Source organism: Protopterus annectens, chromosome 5.part1, assembly GCF_019279795.1.
Source record: "Protopterus annectens isolate FY-2018-M chromosome 5.part1, PAN1.0, whole genome shotgun sequence".
Classification (NCBI taxonomy): Eukaryota; Metazoa; Chordata; order Ceratodontiformes; family Protopteridae; genus Protopterus; species Protopterus annectens.
Window position 1 is genome coordinate 432,102,795 of NC_056736.1, and position 20,016 is coordinate 432,122,810.

A 20,016-nucleotide genomic window follows, 5' to 3' on the forward strand; every position below is an offset into this window, starting at 1 on the left:
CCTTATCCATGGCCTTGGTGGCTTTCTCACAGAAGTCCACCAGATTGAGCAGGTGGGACCTGCCTTTGACAAAGTCAAACTGGGTTGTGTCTAGAGTCTGGATATTTCTTATGTCGTTGTTAATCATTTCAATGATTATCCTTTCTATAGCCTTGCATATGAGGCTAGTCAAATTTATGGATCAGTAGTTTGCTGGTTCAGTTGATGGTCCTCCCCTTGTGCAGAGGGATGACTGTTAATGTCCTGCACTCTACTGGAAACTGTGGTTAAATAGAAATCTGAGTGGGTCTGCTAGGTCATGTTTCAAGCTATTTGTCAGGCACCCTGGGATTTCATCAGGTCCCATTCTTGCCATGTTTCTGGCTTTAAAGAGCATGGTGATGATCTGTTCTTTTGTGATAACAGGCAAAGGAACAATAGGGGGTATTTCAAGGGGAGTAACCGGAGGTTATGAGGGAGTGAAATTTGAGCTAAATTTATTGGCCATCAGGTTTGCTATTTCTTCTGGCTGAGTATAGGTAATGCTATCTAAAGTGAATTCAGCACATTGTTGAGTGTTTTCCTTAAGATTTTGGACATAACTAAAAATGCTTTGTGGTTATTCTTTGCTTGGGAGGCTATTTTAGTGTTTTATTTAGTTTTTGAGGATTTGACTAGTTCCTTGATTTACCTGCTGAGACTAATGAGGGATTTTTTTCTCTGTTGTATACCCTCACACTTACTTCTAAACAGAAATGTATTCCTTCTGTTGTATAATCTGTTTATGCCAGGAGTCCACCAGGGCACCTCATGTTTCTGGCTAGACCTGGGTTTAGTTCAGTCAGGTACTGCCATTTCTGTACAGTTGTTTTAAGTGGTTGTACAGGGCAATTGTGTAAATTTCTGCAAAGGCCTCCATGTTTTCAGGGTTAGGGAGAGGTTTAAAAGGACCTATGCTATCACTTAATAGAAGGTAATTTGCCTTGGAAACATTCTTTTATGATTTTAGGGGTTGATGAGGGTTCTACCATTACATTTATTTCAAAGGAAACTTATCTATGATCAGAATCTTACCAATGAGGGCATTAAACTGGAGGGGTGCAACACTCCCCCATGCTTGTGAGTACTATGTTAAATATATCTGAGCCCCTAGAGGGAGTGCAGACCCCCTGTTCAGGAGTATTTGCATTGACAAAGTCCTGGTTTCCCTGTGCCTACATGTTAGTGATCATATATGTTTCCCAGTTTATAATGGGATAGTTAAAATCCCCCATGAGTAGTGTGTTAGTCTGAATGGTAAGTGATGCTAGTAACTTTAGCTATGTGGACTGGTTTTCATGGTTTATGATTGAGGCCTGTAGCTAATGATGACATGGTGAGGGATTTTGCCTTTGGTCAGCTGGACACGGAATAGCATGAGCAAGTCATCCTGCTTGACCAATCCAGACTGTGATTGTTTTTTATGTAAATGGCATCACCTTCTTCTTTCATTTTTTTTCCTTTTCAGAGGATGGTCTGAATGTCTGATAGGTATTATAGCCTTCCCTGTTGGAGTGCTTTCTGTATCCTTGAACTATGTCTCTGTAACTGCACAGATTCCAGCATTCTCCAGGGTGAGGAGAGCTTCCAGGGAGTGCAATTTCTTGTTAAGACTTCTAGCATTAAGCAGTAGACTCTTCAACTTAGCATTAGAAAAATGTGATATGTTGGTAAGTCTGTTGGTTTGGTACTGCCTAAAAAAGGCCCTACGGGGGTTGCTGATTTGTTGGTCAGTATATAAAAGCCTAGTGGCAACAGTGCAGACCATCTCTGGCAAAGCAGCATGGTCTGTCGATCCTGTTGTCCCAGGCTGACAAATATTGAATCCCCTTAAAATGACTCCAGTAGCTAAGCCATTTATTAAAGTGAATCTTTTTCTGTTTGTATTGTGGTATCATGTTTGGTGAGAGTAGAATATTGATCAATGCGAGGCTCATACCAGCCTGTGACATGTATTCAGAGAGGACCATCATGGCCTCTTCATATAGTCCAGGGAAGTACATCTCAGGTAATTCACACCCACATGGACTATGACTGACTCATACTGGCACTTGTGGTTGAGTAACCTGAGTGCCTTTATCATCTGGCAAATCCAGGTCCCTGATAGGCAACTGACTGTAACCCTCTCTTTATCCAACCTGGTGGGGAGGCCATGTGTCTCACACTGGAGTCTCCTATGACCAAGATGTTTGAGTGTGTGATGCTTCACCTTGTGGAGACACTATAATGTGTATCTTTATGTGTAGTGGTTGGTGTTGACTTGGTTTGCTTGCATGTGATTTTTGAGGGCAGCATAAGGGAAGCCTCTGAGGTTTTGTTAAGTGACTTGTGAGTACCTCCCCATATGTGAGTTTATATGTTAAGACCTTATTTAGTGAAGGAAATAATGTGCATGTGCTAACAACCACTTAGTAATTTGATTTGGCCTTAAGTGAGAGTCGTGTCTCAATTTTCATAGTGTTACTACATCTTTCACATACTGTGTTTGTTTGTTGTAGGATTAAGTGGCTGTCAATATATGTGAGACAATTGCTACATAGTCTCAGGATGCTCATGTCCACGAGGCTGGCCACAGAGATAGCAGGAAAGTGCATATCAATGGTTTCAGGTTTTCTACTATGGGTTTAACCAGGGAGAAGGGGGGGGGGATTTAACTGGACTTGAATGATAGCACATGTACAAAGAATGGGTAGTATGTGAATTTCAGCTATCCAACAGGGTGATACTGCTCTGCAGGCAACTCAGATGCTCCTAGATCAGCAGAGAAACTGAGGAAGGTTGCAGCGATAGTTATTCTAAGGGAAATTCTTACTTGATAGCATTTGTATCTATGCAGGATACTGCAAACCACCACTGTGCTGAGAGTAGCCTAATGCAAACTTTGGACTTATATACAATCAGAAAAACAAGTTTTACAACAGCAAGACCAACAGACCAGTCAGAAAAAAACACGCAATAAGCTTTCAGCCAGCAGCCCCCAACTCAAATAGGTTTGGTACAGCACACCTCTGCCACAAGGATGTAGTCAGAAAACCCTCTTAATGTAAAAAATGCTGGTTTTAGAGCTCAAGTGCAGAGAAATTACACAATGTAGATAATACTGTGCTGTAAATCTAGCAGACAAAATATAATAAAGTATTACAGCAGCAAGCAACTTTATATGCTCCTTTGTATTATTGATTCAATCTGATATTCTCATTTTGTCTTGATTTCCAGTTATATCACTGAATAAATGCATTTATTATCTCACAGTGCAGGTGTCCATTTTAGTCTTGGTGTAGACATTCCCTCCAAAAGCAAGTGTCATGTTTAATCATAGCCTCACCTCAGGCTTCCTTTCCACTGAGTGGGGTACAGCTACAGTTATCCCACTCCACAAGGGGGGATCCACCTTGGATCCCAGGAACTACTGCCCCATCAGTCTGATGAGCCTGATCTGCAAGGACACGGAACGTATTATCATGGAACTTATAAACAAAGCATTGGCAACCTTCAAACACAGGACCCCACCCAGTTTGAGTTCATGAATGGCCGATCTTGTCTCCTGAACCTGATTGACTTCCTTGAATCAGTCTCCAGTGCCGTGGATGTAGGTAAGGCAGTCCACACAGCCTATATGGACCTCACCAAGGCCTTTGACACCATCCCCCATTCTGGAATCATAGATAGACTTACTAAGCTGGGCACTAATCCATACATCACTCAATGGGTTGCCAACTGGCTTACTGACAGAACCCACACTGTAAAAGTAGCCGACTCCAAATCCAGCTCCAGATAAGTGACAAGTGGAGTATCTCAGGGTTCAAGTCCTGGGACCGCTCTTGTTTGGCATCTACTTCTCTGAAGTACAGGCCAACACTAAGAGACTCTGGCTAACAATGTTCGCAGATGACTGCAAACTGGGAGTCATTACTGAATCCCCAAATGATGTGGATACTCTACAAATGGGCCTTACAGAAACTGATGCTTGGTGCCAGAGCCATGGGCTCAAGATCAATGCCAAGAAATGTATAGTTATCCCCTTTGGGAAAAAAACATGTACACATGAATTACCACATAGGTGGCAGTACACTAAACACGGAAAGTGTGATAACAGACTTAGGGACACAGATAGGCAGTGGTCTCATCTTCAATAACCACATCACCGCAACAGTCAGGAAATCCTTCTATGTGGCACACCTCATCACTAAGGGCTTTTCATCCAGAAAAAAGGAGGTCTTTGTCCCACTGTACTCATTGCTCATTAAACCCATTATAGAATACAATGCCCCATTTGGTATGTACCTCTCAAGACATCTACAACAACTGGAAATGCGGCAGAAACACCTCACTAAAAGAATCACAGACCTAAAGCAGATGCCCTACGCTGACCGCCTTAAAAAACTCTAGCTATACTCTGTCGCATTTCGTCTACTCAGAGGTGATCTCTGCTTAACATACAAGGCCCTGTCAAACCCAGAGCTGTTGAACATGCTACACTTAAAGAAATCCCAATCCCTCAGAGCCACATGCTCCAGGGATCCAAACCTTGTCATTACAATAAAAAAACATGCTGGAGGGATAGGTTCCTGACCCGTAGACTTCCCAGACTCTGAAATAGATTACCCATACATGTCAATCAGAGCACCACTTTGGCCCGCTTCAAAAGGAACCTTGACAATTGGATGGAAGAAAGGGAATTCACCCCGGGGATCATGTCAGTTGCCCTGCTAGACAGGGGTCCAGGGAAGTAAATAGAGTGGGAAGAAATAGCCAGGGAATTGTTATGGCTAAGCTTGTATAGGCCCTAGGGCCAATAGCCTAGTACCAACCTATGAACATATGAACCTAAGAACCTTGAAAATAATGGTTACAAACATGCAAAAAGTACTAAATAAGCAATTAAACAAATAAATAGTTAAACTGTGATTCAAGTGTAGAATGCACGTTTTGACAGATGCATTTACACTATTCTAGTGTTTTTTTTTGTAGGGATAAAGCTCACTTGCAAAATTTAGTGTTAATTTTGCACTTCCCTCATTCCTGCTACCTTTGTTTACTATTTCTGAGAGTGCTGCAATTCAGATTAGGGAGAATAGCCAAAACTATCACAATCTGCCACTTAGGGTGGCATTCACAGTCCTATCCTTCAAAAATATGCAAAGCAAAAGTGCAAATAGCATTACTTCACATTTTTCCCATTCAGTGAACTGTGTTTGTGTGGTGCTTGTATTTAAAGTTCTCAAGACAGTTTGGCATTCCTGAATGTAAGCTCATCTGAAAATAATATACTTATGTGCAAAAAGTGTTTGAAATATTGTGAACATGCTGCACATGTATGTAAGTTCTTAAATTCTTCTGCAAACTTTAGCTGACTGCAGAAAGTAAAGAATTGCTGTAGACTCTTGAGAACTCCCCTTGACAACTTTCACAGGTTATGGCTCAGTGCCACTGGTCAGTAACTTATTAAAGCTTCTAAAAATTCAAAAAACAAAAAACAAACTGGTGAAAAAACCACCCTTGTAGGTCCAGTGCCTTTAAACTCCTGGATTCAGATAGATGTGGGCAAAGTTCTTTATAATCCACAGGTTATGTTGTAAACAAGAACGCCAATAAACGAAAAAAACTAATTGAAATTTTATCAGAAAAACAAACTGCACCACACATTTGTCTCACTATAAATACATCACTAATCCACTCAAATGCACGCCTAGTGGCTCCCCTTTAAAAAGCACATAATTACACTTTGAAATTTTTAACTAAGAAGCGGCCAAAATATTCAACAATTTGGTATCTACTACTCATACCTGCCATCAATGCTGGTAAACCTATGATGCTCCAAGTATTAAATTTTAAAGCCACCATAATTACATATAAATACAAATGATCAAATGTGTCAATAGCCACAAGAAAAATTATGATGTATTTTAAAAATAAGTATAAAAGTGGAAAGAAAATTCCCACAAGTGTTAATATAAACATTAATATAAACAATAAATAGTGAACACAGAAATGAAATAAAAAATGGTAAAATCCAAAAATATGTTCCCAGATGGCATTAAGTCACTCCAGGGGGCCTCACCTCACTAGGCTTCTTAATTTGAGAAAGCAACTGATGAAAAGCATACTGTTAAGTCCAAGTAAATGGTAAGCTTCCAACTTAGGTTGCCACATCAACTCCTTGCATTCAAGTCTTAAACAATAGGGTCCCCCCATAAACTCTTGGTTTAGCTGATCGATGACTGTAAACAAAAATTCATGACCTGGATTATCTAATATATGTATGCCCAGAGCGTTGTCGACCTTCCCCTTCCTGATGGCATATAAGTGCTCATATACTCGTTCCTGTAGTTTCCTATTTAAACAGTTTTAAGGCATCTAGTCATTCAGAAGGTGTATTTATTTAGACACCATGTTCTGTCTTTTGTAAGTGTGGAAATAGAGAAGAAAAAACAGACAGAAAAAGATGACAGGGAAGACAAGGAAAGTAAACAAGAGAAGCATTAAGAGAGTTACATTGGTGAGAGAGGATTGAATATTTTGGGAGATAGACTTCCCCCTTTTTTTTTAAAATATACGCTGGGATTCATGAAGTTTGCACCAGGCGCAAGACTAGCGTCGGCGATCTAACTCCAAATATGGCCGCCGAGTGATTCAGGTACGAGCTGTTTCCACATGCACTGCCAGCGTACGCCAGAGCTGCGCAGCTCCATGAGCATGTATGCTAATTACCCCATGCGCAGCAGTGTAGCATGCGAATGAAGGTATATAGTGATTCATGAAGTGGTGCAGGCATAGCATAAGCATGAAGAAATGTAATCCAAAAAAACGGTTTACATTTTTTCAAACATAAAATCGGAGCCATGAAAGTGGACCAAACTTACGTATTATAATGTTAATATATGCCAGTGGCTAAATGTGTAGCCAATGGCATAAAAAAACATGCACAACACATAAAAAATAACATTTAATGTCATGGCCACACTAACACAAAGTAAATTCGCAGTGCATCAGTGCACAAACGGGATCACAATGAAAATATATTTAGATGTCATAAAACTGCAATGTAACACAATTCATGAATTCCCCATAATAGTCAATGGCATGCATGCTACACCACAACCATGGTGCAAGGGTTGCTAAGGGTCTGTGACAGTGTTCTGTGCGGTAACTAGGAATTAGTAGTCAATGCCATGCAAATGAGTCAAGTAATACTGAATCGCAAAATCCCCGTCAGCATAAGGATGTACCACACAGTGCAGTGGTACAACACCGAAGTGTGGCATGGAGGTAAAGATGACATCAAGAGAGGGGTGTGCCACCGTAGCTGTAAGCATATGGGAGCATTGCTAATCTGGGTTGCCTGTTGCTAAGCAAAGCCACAGGATAGGGGTGTGGAAGTAGCCATAGCTTTGCTTAGCTGAGAGCACACAGGGTAACTGAAGGTGCACGTGAACGTGGATGAAAACGTACTCAAAACCCGGTAAACGGTTGTGCGCAGCATGCACCATAGCTGAAACAGGAAGGATACGGGAAGACAATAAGGAAATGCTGCAGCATGGTAATTGGAGAACAAATAAGTAATTAACACCTAGGAACTCACAGTGGGCCATTAACAACAGCTAACAAGGCTGCTAGCAGCTACCTGCAGAACAGGAAAGGGGTGGTGCCGTACTGCAAAGAAAAGAGAACTGTCACAACAGAACAAAGCAAACTTGCAGTAAATCAGCTACATAACACATTTCACAACACAATCCTGGATTGTGAAAGTACAAAACAAGAAAGCGGGCAGCTGGATGCATGCCTGACAATGGCAGAGGAATCGGGTTGAAAAGTGAAGTAAAGGGCAATGGATGAATCATGGCAGCCAAGCGTAAGTCAACACCAAAGGCCCTACAATAGTAGTACCTGCTGTAAAACCCATAATTAAGATACCCTGCAGCTAGAATTGCACATACACACCCAATTACACCAGCATCATCCATTGCACAATAGTATAAGTTGTGAAAGCCCCACACACACACACTTGTATTTTCCCAGACACTCTGCACCATTGGTGCATACAGATGGGGAACCTTTAATATGCACATGTTAGGGGCTGCCATAGCTTTGATTCACCAGCATGTGTTGGAGACTGACGGTGGTGTGGAGGATGATGCTGACAACCATCTCAGGCACCGGTGGAGGAGAAAAGTGTTCAGACCCAGGGTAACCTACCAGGGGCTACATGATCTGGAGATAGTACAGCATTACAGGGTGGACAGGGACACCATACAGCAACTTGTTGAGCTGTGCCGGCCATGCCTCAGAGCCAGAAATAACAGAGGGGAACCCATCCCAGTGGACACGAAGGTATGTGTAAGCTTGGGAATACTAGCCACAGGTACATTTCAAAGGCCAAATGGGGATATCATTGGGATCTCACAGGCATCAGCATCCAGGGTACTCCACCAGTTCCTGGATGCCATGTTACCACATGCCAATGAGCACATATACTTCCCCCGAACGCAGGAGGAGTTGGCCAGCAATGGCTGTAAGATGTCAAACTGGTTCAATAGGCATGATCTGCACTCAATCAAGGTGACCTGGGTTGGGTCAAGTGTCTGGAGGTTACCATTGTGTATGTTCATGAGTGCCATGAGGATGCACTCCATAGCCATGCAAATCAGGCTACTCAGGCCTATGGGGTGGTAGTTACTATGGTCAGTTGTGTCACCACCTTGGTGGAGTGCAATAGCTGTTGCCATGTACCAGTGAATGGCCATGTAGCCTGTGTAGAGGCTGATGGTGAATTGCTAAATTAGGCGGGAGGGGCACTTTGTCTTGTAGTGTCTAACTCTACATAACCATGGAGGTACATATAAATGGGATACCTACCAAATACCGACTGCTTGACATACCGACATGCGTAATCACGAGGCTTAAAGTCCGAAAGACCACAGTACCGGAACACCAGAAGCTCGAGGTTTAATATCCTGATGTTAAGGAACATTTAGTCAGTGCTTCTGGTGTTGTGGATCAGGTAGGTTACTGTATGTAAGTGTGTTTCTGAGGGCTGTAGTGTGTGCAAGTGTGTGTTCCTGGGGGACTGTAATGTGTGGGTGTGGGTTTGCTTTATGCATCTGTTTGTGTGATCTAGGAGGTAGAATATTAAAGTAGGGGGGTGCGGGGGGTGCAGACACCCACATGGGGTGTGTAGGGGGGCTTGTCCACCTGCTCATATGTAGTGTAGGATGGTTTGTTTGGATGTGGTGGGTAGCAGTGTGTCTGTGTGTGTGTGTGTGTGTGTGTGTGTGTGTGTGTGTGTGTGTGTGTGTGTGTGTGTGTGTGTGTGTGTGTGTGTGTGTGTGTGTGTGTGTGTGTGTGTGTGTGTGTGTGTGTGTGTGTCTGTTGTATAGATTGTAATGTAGAGTTCTTGTCTGCCCCTCACAGGTGATATAGGTGCATTGCCCTCCTGCGGTCCATCTGATGTTAGTGTCCCCACAGACTCTAGCAGTGATGATGAACATATGATTGAAGCACAGGCAGGGTTGTCAGGGGTTGAATCTGTGCCATTGGTTGCCATTCCACCTATATCCCCCTCATCCCCGCACACAGATCTCATGCCTACACATACCCCATCACCAGTGGCCATACAGGAAGGACAGCTGGCGTGTGGCAGCTTGGAAAAGGAAAGTGTGGGGGCTATGGAAGGTGTGCTTGCATGTCATGGTGTCAGCCAACTGACTGGTGATGCCCCACACAGGCACGTGGCCAATGCCACTCATAGGAGGACCTCTGGCCAACATGCCCCAGCAAGACAGAGCATAGCAGCTGGTGTCACCAGATGTATGTTTCAGGCTGTAATGGAGGCACAGGCATGTGCTGAATGACACAACAGAGAAGATCAAAGGCTTCAGAGGGCTGCTGTCCATTATTTAAACAACAACATCCAGGCAATGGTAAATGCTCAACAGCAGATTTCTGAAGCTTTGGGTAGATGATTGGGTGACATGGTTGGAGTCCTTGACCGTGGCATGACAATCCGCGAGCGTGACCTGCCTGTGTTGGAACATCTGGTAGGAGTGAGGTGTCGGGCACGTGGACGTAGGCCTGCTACATCACCTGTTTCAGGTCTATGTGAATGAGCTACCTCACATGTCCGCTCCCATAGTGGTGGTAGCAGCAGCAGTGCAGCTAGTGCTGTGCTGTCCACACCATAACACAGCAGGCCATGTGCACGTGGCCCTGGATTGTCCCAACAGGGACGCGGTTCCAGTGGACAAGTGTCATCAGACAGTACCCAATCTGCACCTCTGCCTGGTAGTGCCTGTGCAACCCCTGACAGGCACAGGTCACATGTCTGTGGCCGGACACCGTGAACTGTAAAACCTGGCCTGTACAGTCCGCAGCTGTCATTAATACCCCTGTGGTAGGTCAGAAACATGCCAGACTGTGTGCATACATACACGCACACACCGGAAACATATGTAGGGCACCGCAACACACACATGCATAACATCCACACATGCTCAATTAGATCAAAGGCCCTAACCCACACACATGATGTCATCCAATGGTGCAGCCTAGGCCTCTGGCAAACATTATCACCCTGTGCATATGATAATGCCTGTGCCGCATCCCCGATATCCACACCATCGGTGCAGGGACATGCTCATATGGTCTGATGCACAGGGTGAACAGACTAGGAAGATAAGTGTAGTTTACAATTGTTGAGTACTGTTGACAGGCAGCAGACATACTATGTACTACAGGTGTACAATGCATTTCGTGCTGTTAACAGTATGTGTCTTGTGTAACAACAGTAACTGCTTGTTGGTCATGATGTTCTGCTTTCCTTCTTCAGGTCTAATTGCACATGCCAGTGGATGTCAGTGTTTGCATTTAGTGTCCCATATGTCAATGTGGACTACTCACAGGTATGTATGAATATACCAGCATGCACCTTGTAGCTGCCACATCACAGTGAGAATGTCCCACATTCCAAACACGTCTACTGATCCAAGAGCAAGATATTTGTGTATTAAGCTACTGTGGCTACAGACGTGACATCCATGCTGGGTGACATCACAGGTACAGTTACATGGAGTGGTGAGGTAAGAGAGCGGTCTAGCTGATTACAAGGGTAGAGGCCAGTGGGAAGTGTGATGCCTCATTGGGAAGCAGTAATACACGTTCCCATGACAGGATGCCAACACACAACTGCACCCACACACTCAGGTATTAACATACATGTATTCAGTGACACAGTAACACACTCACACATACACGGATTCACTGACACAGTAACACACACTCACACAGAGTTGCTACCGTTGAGGAGAGGACCCCTGCCTATGTGCAAATCATCATTACATGACGCAGCACAGAGAATACACATGTACAGGTAGTCAGTATGGCCTAAGATCAGGGACATCAGCACAGATAGTAGATTGCATCACCTGGATGGGGGGAAGGGGTCTTATCAGTTCAGTATGGTAACATACTTCCTCACTCTAGGGACCAGACAGCCATACACACATACACACACACACACACACACACACACACACACACACACACACACACACACTGTGACATTGACTATTGAATACACTTATGTCACGCACATAAAGATACCTCACATGTGTGAAATACATGCCCCTGTCTATATCCTGCTTTCTACATTGCAGTCTGCACAGATGTCGACACTAGTGTACAGGAGAGTGAGTAACAATTGAGATGTATTCCCCACCATACGTGACATATATGGACACACACGCAACCACACATGCCAGTATTGTGAATCAAACACCTGCCTAGCTCATGATATGTATGACAGGCTTACAGCAGTATTGCATGCATTACAAAGTGTACTGATGCTTCCTTTGGCAACAGTGCTGATATATGCACATAGGAGGTCTTAACTGTTACAGGTGTCAGGTGATTTACCTTCAGTTTCACCCTGACCGCTGTCTATGTTGTGTGTTATGCCCCTCAATTAATGAAACCATTGCCTACCGGTTACACAGGTTATTGTAGGACCACTTGTGACACACCTGTGAGCTGTCCTCAGCAAACATCCATCTGCAAAGATGCCCCACCACTTACTTATTTCCACAAATCTGTCCATATCTGAGGTACATCTTTCCATACATTCAGCATATCACCATATACAGTTTGCAATGTTGAGGCTGCATTGCAGCTGCATGATGTACTAAGATACACGTCACCTGCATACATCAGCAACTGCACACGCATGGTATCTGAACGCACACCACTGCATGTACATGTGTGTAGGTTCTACACTCCTGTCATTTGGGCATGTTTGTAGGCATTGCAATTGGTGGACATGTGTAATGACATACATGACACATGGACTGTTGTATGATATGATAGGTGTAATGGGTGACTGGTACAAAGGGAATGTTGCCTCTATCAACATTGATATCACACCTTATGTACTGTTAGCATTCAGCAGACATGGACCTACATTCCATGTGCATGTGTGTAATGGCTGGAGCCACCTGTCTGCACAAAGGACAACAACAGCTATGCTATTTACATGTATGTTGTATGTGTGTGTGTGTGGCATGTACATATCCAGGGCAGGTACATGTATGTCATATTCAAACATGAGGGTGTTTACTGGTGTATAGCAACAGTCATCTGCTAATATTGTAAATAACCGAGGGCCCCTGGTATGTATACAGCTGACCTGGTTACAGACAGTGGTATCATTGCATTGAATAACACATGATGCAACCATGTCAGTACATGGGTACTCTCTACTGTTGATGTAGAGCTTGGTACAGTCCACTGGTCAAGGGTCACATGGTGGTGTACTCTTATATGTCCTACAACATGTATGGATGTGTGTTGGTGGTCCGAGGTCATGGTGGTGTCTGAGGTTTACATCCTAAAATGCAGCATTTGACACTGTGTCCTGCACCTGACTCATCTGTAATGCCTTCTGTGGGAGCATCGGTCAGTACATGTGAGTGGCCTCTATGTATGTGGGGATACCACCACCTGGAGTGGTCTGTACCTGTGCTATGGCCCACATGTCTGGTTCTGAGGTATATGGTGCTATTGTGCACTACAGAGCCTTCAGTCAGGTGTTCCTCACTGCACAGATGTCAGTACTCCCCATCATTGGATCTACAGTGACTAGATGTGATTATGGACGCTACACATCTTGCACTGGTTAGCATAAGCATACAATGCAGTTGTCCTCTAGGTGTCAGGGTGTTATCCTGTGTTTAGGATATTTGCCTTGGAATGGCACTATATGGGCGAATGTGACTTGGGTATTATCCCCACTCCCTGGAGTCATGGATGCATGTGATATGTGTCAAAGTCCTGTCTACTGTCAGTCATGTCATCCCAGAATGACAAACACTGGACAACCTCGTAATTACAGCAGGAAATTGGCTCATTTTGTTGGTCAAGCAGTTGCCACTCCTAGCAAGGCTCATTGTGTTGGTCAAGCAGTTGCCACTCCTAGCAAGACATCACTGCAAGTGGTGGTATTGTGCTTGGTATAGGATGGTACATCTAAGGTGACAGACAGTAGCAGATATTGTGTATAAGACTAGTGTCAGATATATGTAGAGAAATGTTCCTGCTAATAATGACAACTACTAACACCAGAGTCCATTACAATGTGTTATTTACATCTAACTGTAATAGCATGGCCACTGTGGCCTTCCGTGTTTAGAATCAGAGTGCATCCCAGTCAGCACTGTGCTACTAAGTGTATGAGAGTGCCCAGTATAACCTTGTGTAGATGGACACATAGTGCATTCTGAACAGCCCTGTGCTACTAAGTGTGTGAGCATGCCCAGTGACACCTTCTGTCGGTTATGTGCCTCAATGTGTATGGGCATAGCCATTGTAACCCTGTATAGTGATAGTAGTCATCCATTCCACAGATGAGAATACTCCAGGTCAGGATGGATTCCTACTTTAAACACACAGGTTCACAGTTATGTACATCTTAACTGACAGCATCTCTGTTGATGTCTGCATTCCTAGAAGGTCATAATGACAGCCTTGACCTGTGTAGTCTGTGTGGTGCGACTCGTAACTATGTAGTATTGTAATAGTGATCTATTGATAGGCAGATGTTCCGTTCCCACCACTGGCATGTGTGTTTGTCTCTCTCTGCCTGAGGACTGAATAATGCTTTTAGACTGCTCACACTCCATACAATTCCTATACCCACCTTTGGCAAGGCTGATGATGTCACCCAACTAGAAATACACCTCTGGGAGTGTTGTGTCCCACTAATCTCGGTAGCGCATTCTGTAACTGCATAATGCTGTAGTGAAATAAAGTAGTTAGGTCAGTGTTCTAATCCCAGACTTGCTAAGTGTGTGTGTCTGTGTGTGTATGTCCCCGACTGCCTGAGGACGGACTAATACTTTTAGATGGCTCACACTCCATATAATTCCTATACCCACCTTTGGCAAGGCTGATGATGTCACCCACCTAGAAATACACCTCTGTGAGTGTTGTGCCCCAGTAATATTGGTTGCATGTTTTGTAACTGCATAATGCTGTAGTGTAATAAAGTAGTTAGGTCGGTGTTCTAATCCCAGACTTGCCAAGTGTTTGTGTGTGTGTGTGTGTGTGTGTGTGTGTGTGTGTGTGTGTGTGTGTGTGTGTGTGTGTGTGTGTCCCTATCTGCCTGAGGACTGAGTAATGCTTTTAGACTGCTCACACTGCATACAATTCCTAAACCCACCTTTGGCAAGGCTGATGATGTCACCCACCTAGAAATACACCTCTGGGAATGCTGTCTCCCAGTAATCTTGGTAGCGCATTCTGTAACTGCATAATATTGCAGTGTAATAAAGTAGTTAAGTCGGTGTTCTAATCCCAGACTTGCCAAATGTGTGTGTGTGTGCATTTGTCTTCGTCTGCCTGCGGACTGAATAATGCTTTTAGACTGCTTACACTCCATACAATTCCTATACCACCTTTGGCAAGGCTGATGATGTCACCCACCTACAAATACACCTCTGGAAATATTGTAACCCAGTAATCTGGGTAGTGCATTCTGTAATTGCATAATGCTGTAGTATGCTAAAGTAGTTAGGTCAGTGTTCTAATCCCCGATATGCCAGGTGTGTGTGTGTGTGTGTGTGTGTGTGTGTGTGTGTGTGTGTGTGTGTGTGTGTGTGTATGTGTGTGTGTGTGCCTACGTGAGAAAAGTACAGTGCTTTGTAGAATATGCTCTCTCTGTACAAATCACATGACCACCTTTATCAATCCTGCTAATGTCACCCACCTAGGTCTACACATGTAGGTGTGCTGTAACCAAATATTCACCATAGTGCATACCCTAAGAGCATATTGCTGCAGTCTGATACGGTAGGTAGGGGTTCGTATACAGGAAATGGCAAGTTTGTGTCTATCAGAGCCTGTGTAGAGGTGGCTGTGAGAGTCTTACCAGTGGACATGTTGGGGAGAGGATTTTGTAGTTTTCCTATATGCTGTCCATCTTATGACACATTGGCCACCTCGCGAGGAGTACAGCTACGGGACTGTGTTGGCAAGCCATACCCCTACATCTGGCAAAAGGCCTGGTGAACAATGTATGCAACCCTATTACCCGGTATATGTCCTGCACCCATGTGCCATGCACAAACACAGGTGCCTAGGATATCCCACTATGTGGCTAGTACCATGCACATTGATGACAGATAGTAGGCATGGTGTGAATGCAGTGGCCTGTAGAGGACATGACACCCTGTACAGCAGTACAATAGGCACATATGTGCGGACATTGCCTTCACTATGTTCCCCACTGGATGCCTGCAACATATGTGGTGCCATCAAATGTGATCCATAGAGGCCATAAAATGCTGTACACATGTGCCCTGTATGGACCAATGCCACTGACACCAGGGAATACCTGTATCATACTATCAATGCAGGTGCAGGGTCGACCTGCTCACTATAAGCAGGTTTCAGCACACCAGGACAATATTGGCATATCGGGGGATAACAGTCTCTGTACACAACATGTGCCTGCCAAACCAGGTACACCTGTACATGTCACTGTATCGTATTGTGGGAGATGCATATACCAGGCAATGTCCATGTGAAGGCCTATCAAACACAGACATGGCATGCATTGCAAAGCTATGGCCATACACATTGGTAACCAGGATGTCAGGGCAGATCATGCAGTAGCCATCTGTGTGGGACATTGCAGACACTACACCCCTGCACTGCACACCATTATCAGTTGACGCGATGCCAAGGATTACCCCTCACCCAGCCTTGTACAGCCATCTTGCACAGCCAATCAATACACACCCATGCAGCAATGCATACATGCATGTCAGTACTGGCACCTTTTGTCTGCATGTGGGTTATGATGCTCCCAACCACAGTCACTCCCAGTATAACCCTCATTGGCATACTAACAGATGCCAAACACTTTCACATGCCCTAGCCCATAGAACCTCCAGATATCCCCTGTGGTGCATGTAATCCTGTGCATTACTGCAGTGTGTCAAACAAAGTAGTAGCACAGCAACATGTTGGCTTTGTGGCACATGTAGTAACGTCATGCACATGTAATAGAAATGACTATTCATTCAGGGGTTTGACCCCCTGCACTGTTAGGCATGTGGCAGATGATCCTTAGGGTTAGGTCTCCAAGCCCTTCTCTGGTGTACTTTGCCTGTCCCACCCACACACTCCCTGGTGGATATGGAGGTGTACACCTGCTCAGCAACTGCAAGTGTATTGTAAGTGATGGATGACTCAGTTCAGGCCAAACCATTATGTGGGTGTGAGCCGATAACGTTTCTGTACATGTGTATCGCACATTTTAATGTTCATATGTTTGTGGGATTGTGTTCTGCAGTATGGCCTGTCAGGTTGTATTGTGGATGTGAATGTTTGTTCTTTGGTTTCCTTTCTGATTCACCCACTGCTCCCATGTACACTTCCAGTTCACCTATTGTACATCCGACCCAGTCTCCCTTTGGTGAATTAGTACATTACCCGTCACCCCCCACCCCCATATTCCGCACACACCATCCATTCCTTCTCTGGTTGATGGGCCATGGCACAGACAACAGAACACATTGCATACTCTACATATTTCTGGTACCAATATGGTCGTGAGGACAACCCTGGCATATTTGATCTTCCACATGCTGTACTTCACACACATAGGTACATGCAAATACCTATCTTTCATGACATGGTAGGTAGACCCGAGTAATACCCATTCATCTTTGGGCCGTCCAGACAGGGATGACCTGGACCGCGAATGGGCAGATATACTATTACCCAGTTGATGTCCTGCACCCATGTGCCATGCACAAACACAGGTGCCTAGGATATCCCACTATGTGGCTAGTACCATGCACATTGATGACAGACAGTAGGCATGGTGTGAATGCAGTGGCCTGCAGAGGACACGGCACCCTGTACAGCAGTACAATAGGCACATATGTGCGGACATTTTGCCTTCACTATGTTCCCCACTGGATGCCTGCAACATATGTGGTGCCATCAAATGTGATCCACAGAGGCCATACAATGCTGTACACATGTGCCCTGTATGGACCAATGCCACTGACACCAGGGAATACCTGTATCATACTATCAATGCAGGTGCAGGGTCGACCTGCTCACTATAAGCAGGTTTCGCCACACCAGGACAGTGTTGGCATATCAGGGGATAACAGTCTGTCAAACCAGGCACACCTGTACATGTCACTGTACCATATTGTGGGACATGCATATCCCAGGCAATGTCCATGTGAAGGACTATCAATCACAGACATGGCATGCATTGCAAAGCTATGGCCATACACATTGGTAACCAGGATGTCAGGGCAGATCATGCAGTAGCCATTTGTGTGGGACAGTGCAGACACTACACCCCTGCACTGCACACCATTATCAGTTGACGCGATGCCAAGGATTACCCCTCACCCAGCCTTGTACAGCCATCTTGCACAGCCAATCAATACACACCCATGCAGCAATGCATACATGCATGTCAGTACTGGCACCTTTTGTCTGCATGTGGGTTATGATGCTCCCAACCACAGTCACTCCCAGTATAACCCTCATTGGCATACTAACAGATGTCAAACACTTTCACATGCCCTAGCCCATAGAACCTCCAGATATCCCCTGTGGTGCATGTAATCCTGTGCATTACTGCAGTGTGTCAAACAAAGTAGTAGCACAGCAACATGTTGGCTTTGTGGCACATGTAGTACGTTACTACATGCACATGTAATAGAAATGACTATTCATTCAGGGGTTTGACCCCCTGCACTGTTAGGCATGTGGCAGATGATCCTTAGGGTTAGGTCTCCAAGCCCTTCTCTGGTGTACTTTGCCTGTCCCACTCACACACTCTCTGGTGGATGTGGAGGTGTACACCTGCTCAGCAACTGCATGTGTATTGTAAGTGATGGATGGCTCGGTTCAGGCCAAACCATTATGTGGGTTGAGCCAGTAACGTTTCTGTACATGTATATCACACATTTTAATGTTCATATGTTTGTGGGATTGTGTTCTGCAGTATGGCCTGTCAGGTTGTATTGGGGATGTGAATGTTTGTTCTTTGGTTTCCTTTCTGATTCACCCACTGCTCCCTTGTACACCTCCAGTTCACCTATTGTGCATCTGACCCAGTCTCCCTTTAGTGAATTATTACATTACCCGTCACCCCCCAACCCCATATTCCGCACACACCATCCATTACTTCTCTGGTTGATGGGCCATAGCACAGACAACAGAACACATTGCATACTCTACATATCTCTATTACCAATATGGTTGTGAGGACAACCCTGGCATATTTGATCTTCCACATGCTGTACGTCACACACATAGGTACATGCAAATACCTATCTTTCATTACATGGTAGGTAGTCCCGGGTAATACCCATTCATCTTTGGGCCATCCAGACAGGGATGACCTGGACTGCAAATGGGCAGATATTGAGTGAATGCTCTGACCATTGGTAGCGTTGCCACCTTTTCAGATGGCCAAAGTGGGACATCTTCGGGACACATATCAGATTTTACAGGCCAACACATGCCCACGGTCAGTACAAAGGAGAGTACTTTACTTTTATGCCTACGTGACAGCTTATTCTTTTAGTGGTTTAGTTGCTTATTCTGTTTCTTGTAACATTTAGGTAGTTTAGATACAGAATTAACTATTTTATGGAACTATTACATAAAATATGGGACATAATTATGCCCTACAATCGCAGGACATTTAACATTATTAATAGTTTTGGTAAGGACACAACTGCCCAGAGAGGGACTGTTCCTCACAAAGTGGGACAGGTGGTAACCCTAACCACTGGGCTAGGCTTAGCAAAGGGCGGCGGTGTGCTAACACTTTGCGTTTCGCTTCCACTTGGTATAACAATCAACACTACAATGGAATACAGGCATGAGGTTTTAAACGTCATTTGTTCGGGGGACGGGGACTCAATATTCAGCTATGTGCCTTTGTGTTTACCTTTTTGTTTTGGTGTTCGCAAAACTGTCTTGTATGCTTTGCATACACTTCAGTATCCACGGACACTGACAGGAGTGATTATCATTAGAGGCAGGCTGTACTAGTCAGCATTTTAGGTTGCACGTCTGCAGCCGACATATTTATGCCTCCGTGCAGCACTTAGACATGCCCCCTGCACTCGTGCACATTTCCTATGCATGTGGACGTTGCTGCAGCGCGACTTCATTAATATGCATGTGGTGCTGCTGCTGCTGTGTCACCTCTACACTGCATGTTCGGTGCAAGGCTAACGCCGTCCTTGCACAGAGCTTCATGAATCCCGGGGATAATTTTACAAGGAAAGTTGGAGAAGAAACAAGAGCAGTGTGTGTAAGAGATAGAGAGTGTTAGGGAGAAGCCAAGTATTGTTTTATGCAGACATAGTAGACAAACAAGACAGGAACAGTATGTTGAGCTGACATGTGAAATGGAAGACAGACATACAGATGGTGGACACTTACAAAGGAAATGGTGACAAG